General features: G+C 44.4%; 2 protein-coding genes and 1 pseudogene across 4 annotated transcripts in view; 2 read left to right on the forward strand and 1 right to left on the reverse strand.

Moving 5' to 3' along the window:
• ZNF385D (zinc finger protein 385D) overlaps positions 1-5267 on the reverse strand; it is a 419438-nt gene that overhangs the window by 85477 nt on the left and 328694 nt on the right. The gene's annotated exons all lie outside the window — the stretch shown is intronic.
• Positions 580-5267, forward strand: part of LOC116825292 (olfactory receptor 4Q2-like) — a 9099-nt gene continuing 4411 nt past the window's right edge. Inside the window, 2 exon segments of the mRNA XM_075062462.1 lie at positions 580-639; positions 1509-1641. The gene's annotated coding sequence lies outside the window, so the exon portion shown is untranslated.
• Positions 4432-5267, forward strand: part of LOC142046418 (olfactory receptor 4Q2-like) — a 2210-nt pseudogene continuing 1374 nt past the window's right edge.

Raw genomic sequence — 5267 nt, forward strand, 5'->3', positions numbered from 1 at the left:
GGGTTGGACTAGATGACCTTCTGAGGTCCCTTCCAACCCTGATATTCTATGATTCTATGATCCTCATCTCCTGTAGTGTGGACACAAATTTCACACCAGGCATAAGCTAAGTAGTCATTGACTGGGGTTAGGAATGGTTTGCTGCTGATACTTAGATGTTTAGTTACCGTTTATTCAATACACAGCCAGAGTACATTCATCTGTACACAAAAAAAAGCCCAGCATACCTGTCTATTTTTTGTTAAATGTTAACATTGATAGATATTCCCGGTATAATCAGAGATTTCACTAGATTTAATAAAATCACCAGCAACAACATGCCATGGGCAGTGTAAAGATGTTTACTCTATGTCAAGGTAGCGCCCCGTTAAATAGAGAGCTGATGGTTATAGTCCTGCATAATGCTCCATTAAACAAGAGCTCCATAAGGTTTTGACATCTCTCCTTTGCAGGTTTTCCTGTGGAGCGGTTGAGACATTCCCCTAAATTCTTGTTTCTCTTGCTATTAGGCTGGGATCTCCAGTGCACCCAGTTCCCAAAGACATTTCATGGAATTTGGGTTCTCTTCGGGTGCCCTTGAAAAATCATGGCCTAAATTACCTAGGTCAATTGCCAGTCAACTGGTGTGAAAATTACAGGGTCAGTGGCTCTTTGGATCTCTTTTGACTTCAGAATTTCTTCAGAGAGATATTAAGATAGCGATATTTCCATGGTGATGAGACATGAGTGTTTAGTGGTTGGGGATCAGCTAGGGGAAGAGGTGACGGTGGGCATCAGGACTCATGGGTGTCATCCCTAACTTTGAGAAGGGAGTGGGATCTAGGGTTCAAGCAGACTACCTGGATTCCTTTCCCTAGTTTGACAGGCTCTAGCAGGCTAGCACAATGGGGCCTGGGAATCAGGACTCCTGGTTCTATTCCCAGCTCTGACAGGGAATATCAGGGTCTCTCACCCTATTCTGAACTTCCTCAGGCAGATTGAAGATGCAGGGATTTTAGTCGCATTGAGTGGTGTTATCTTGTGGGCAGCAGGGCTGGCTCCAGGGGTTTTGCCGCCTCAAGCAGCAAAGAAAAAAAAAACCTGCGATCGCGATCTGCGGCAATTCAGCGGGAGATCCTTTGCTCCGAGTGGGAGTGAGGAAACCCTCCGCCGAACTGCCGCCAAATATCTGAACTTGCCGCCCCGCTCCAGAGTGGCCACCCGAAGCACCTGCTTGCTAAGTTGGTTCCTGGAGCCGGCCCTGTGGGCTAGGCAGGGTGATTTGGGGTAAGCGTCTTTGCTGAGCGTCAGTTTCCCCTTCGGCAACAATGACAGCAACCTGCCTTTGTAAAGTGCTTTGAGATCTCAGGGTGGAAAGCACAATAGACAAGACAAGTACTAATTCAGATTTTAAAAATCTCATTTGCTCAAGTCTCTTTGATGACAGAGGATCTAGACTTTTAAAGAGTTACAACCCAGGCAGGTTCCCTGCTATTTTACCTTTCTAAAGTACTCTCTTTGTCTTACAGCCATTGACAAATTAGCTGACCGAAAAACCATCTCCCAAGAAAGCTGAACCGGCTCTGACCCGTCGGTCCTTCTGCCCCTGGAAATTTTCTCTCTGTCTCCCCTCCTGCTGGAGCAAGGCCACCAGAATTTCAGGTAAGGAATGAGACTCTTTAAAATCAACTCCCGCGGTAATGACTGATCCATGTGTATCGGAGTCACATCCCATGGCAAAAGGGACATGCATGTTCCTTGGGAAGGTGTGGGATCTGCTCCATCAGCTATTTAATTATTTATACAAAGTGGAATGACTTCAGCAGGAGTGATTGAGGGAGTCCGGCCCCAGAACCTCCCGCTGTTCAGCAGTTAGTGGGCACTTTCCACTTCACGGTGGGGATAGCCAATCCCTTACAGAACTCTTCATCAATGACATCTGTGCAGGCACTTTTGTCAAACAAACTTGACACCTCATCCAAGAATGAAATCAGGTTTGTTTGGCAGGCCCTATTTTCGAGATGTAATGATAAAAAAAAACATGGGGAAACCAAACTCCATATTCCCCAAATGGGACCTGGTTAAATGCCATTTATCTGCATTGACCCCCTAGCTACATTGTGCCCCATTTTTCCATGTTGATTGCTGTTAATTATAGCCTCATAATTTACTTCTTTATCAGCTCACTCCTGTAGCACTTTTCCCATTATTTTTCCCAGGACTGATGTCAGACCAACCAACCCCCATATACCTGGATCTGAACTTTTTGAATACCGGCATAACATTAGCACCAGTCCAATCTTCTGGAATTTCCCTGGTATTCCAAACTTTGTTTCAAAATAATATGAGAGGACCAGACATCTCATCAGCCAACTCTTTTAGTACTCTTTGGTTCAAATTATCCAAGCCAGCAGATTTAAAAAATGTGTATTCCTTAGTAGATGTCGTACAACATCCTTCTTGGTTACTCATGGGCTGGAAAGTACTTCATCATCCTTCATCATCATCGAATACTGTGTACAGATGTGGTCTCCTCACCTCAGAGAAGATATTCTAGAACTAGAAAAGGTTCAGAAAAGGGCAACTAAAATGATTAGGGGTTTGGAGAGGGTCCCATACAAGGAAAGATTAAGAGGTAGGCTCTTCAGCTTGAGAGAGGACACTAAGGAGGGGAATATGAAGAGTATATAAATCATGAGTGATGGAGAAAGTGGATAAGGAAGGTTATTTACTTATCTCATAATATACAAGAATAGGGATCACCAAATGAAATGAATAGGTAGCAGGTTTAAAACAAAATAAAGGAAGTTCTCTTCACAGCGCACAGTCAACTTTGGAATCTTACTGAGGAGGTTGTGAAGGCTGGACTATACAATGTTAAAGGAACTGGATAAATTCATATGTGGCTAAGTCCATAAATGACTATTAGCAGGAAGGAAAGAATGGTGTCCCTGGCCTCTGCTCATCAAGGATGAGATGGAGGGCAGAAGAGAGATCACTTGATCAATTGCCTGTTAGTCTTCCCTCTGTGGGCACTGTGGCATGGCACTGTCGGTAGACAGATCATCTGGGTTAGATGGACTTTGGCTGAACCCGGTAAGCTGTTCTTATGTGATAGAATATACCATCCTGCTTCTTTCCAAATACAGAGCAGGAATATTTACTTTCTGCATCATTATTAACAATTTTACCATCTCATGTAGGAATGGGCTATACTTTGCTAGGATTTCTTTTGGTCCTTAAAAAGCTTTCTTTATTCTCCTGATTCCTGCAGCCTGGGAGATTTGCTTGATGTCTTTAGCTTCCTATTAAATTTCCTGCAATTCAAAATGTCTAATTTATATTGGTTGCTATTTATTTTGCCTTTTATATATTGTTTTTTAAATTTTTTTATTTTCCTTTACTTCAACACTGAACCAGGATGGGCTTTTAGAATCATAATCTTATGCCATCTGTACAGTCTTTTAAAGAACTCCCAATTTATTCACATTTTTCTGTCTACATTTTTCTCTCAATAGATTCCATAGAATCATAGGACTGGAAGGGATCTCGAGAGGACAACTAGTCTAGCCCCCTGAACTCATGGCAGGACAAAGTATTATCTAGACCACAATTTTGCTCACAATTTTCCTGTGTTCAGAAATTACTCCTTTTGAAGCACCATGTGTAATATTACTGGTTGGGACTGTCCTCTGTTTGCTGATTTTGAATACAATCATGTCATGATTCCCAGTCTCTACACAACCACCAACTTTCAATCTAGTAATTAGTCCACCTTTATCCAGCCTAATGAATTCCAAAATCAATTTACGCATGCTGGGTGCAATAGTTTTTGTATTAAAATATCATCATTTATAATTTTGAGAAATTCCAATGATGTTTAACTGGCTGCACAAGACCTCCCATGTACAACTCCCTGCTCAAAGTGCCCCATAACGACACAGTTTTTCCTTCCACATAATTATGAGTAGGTGTTCAAAGAGGAACTGGTCCTGTTCTCTGATTTGATTTAGTGCTCTGTAACAGACTCCAACAATACCTCTGCCTCGCTTTGTTAGTTAGTGGGTTGGTCTTGAATTCAAGATTCTGTGGTTCTGAATTATCAATACCTCAAAAACAAATAATAGTGTCTTTAATGTGGAGTGACACCCCTTATGCCTTTTTCCTCTACTCATTACTTCCCGAACAGTTTATAACCAGTGATTGTAACATTCTATTCTTGTAAATCATTCCACCAATAATGCCAATTACATCAAATTGCTTCTCAACTATGAGAATTTCCTGCTTCTCTCACTTATTGCCCGGACTCCTAGAAAATTGTAATATTAAAATAAATTCTGAGTAAGCCACTCAGGGTTGTGCCCATTGACTGCAACAGGAGGAAGGCGTGAGTAAAATCCTTTGAACTTATCTCTTTATTTCTCCTCACGTACCCCTCCAGGTCCCTCAGACTCGATTGCACAGGCCCAATGGAGCAGCTGTGGAGAAACCAGACTCCAGTGGGGGAGTTCCTCCTGGCAGGCCTTTCCCCGACTCCACAGTCCCAGGCCGCCTTGTTTGCTGTGTTCCTCTTGGTCTATGTCTCCCCGCTGGTGGGTAATACCCTCATCATGGCGACGGTCAGCTCTGACCCCTGCCTCTGCACTCCAATGTATTTCCTGCTGGGCAACCTCTCCTTCCTGGACCTGTGCTACTCCACCGTCACTGCCCCCAAGATGCTGTTGGACTTCCTGTCTGACAGAAGGAGTATTTCCTACCAGGCCTGCATGGCCCAGCTCTTCTTTCTGCACTTTGTGGGGGCGGCCGAGATGTTCCTGCTCACTGTTATGGCCTACGACCGCTACGTGGCCATCTGCAAGCCCCTCCACTACCATAGCATTATGAACCGGACCCTAGGCAGCTGGATGGTGGCGGCTTCCTCCACTCCATGGTCCAGACCATCCTCACCATGCAGCTGCCCTTCTGCGGGCCCAACTGGGTGGACAACTTCTTCTGCGATGTCCCACCAGTGATCAAGCTGGCCTGCACCGACACCTACGTAGTGGAGCTGCTCATGGTCTCCAACAGTGGGCTGATCTCTACCAGCTGCTTCATTATCCTGGTAGCCTCCTACACCACCATCTTGGTGAGGATTCGCTCCCCTGAAGTGTGGCGCAAGGGGCTATCCACCTGTGCCTCACACCTGACTGTGGTGACCTTATTCTTCAGGCCCTGCATCTTCATCTATGCCCAGCCCTTCTCCATCTTCTCAGTGGACAAGCTGGTCTCAGTCCTGTACAACATCATCA

Source organism: Chelonoidis abingdonii, chromosome 2, assembly GCF_003597395.2.
Source record: "Chelonoidis abingdonii isolate Lonesome George chromosome 2, CheloAbing_2.0, whole genome shotgun sequence".
Classification (NCBI taxonomy): Eukaryota; Metazoa; Chordata; order Testudines; family Testudinidae; genus Chelonoidis; species Chelonoidis abingdonii.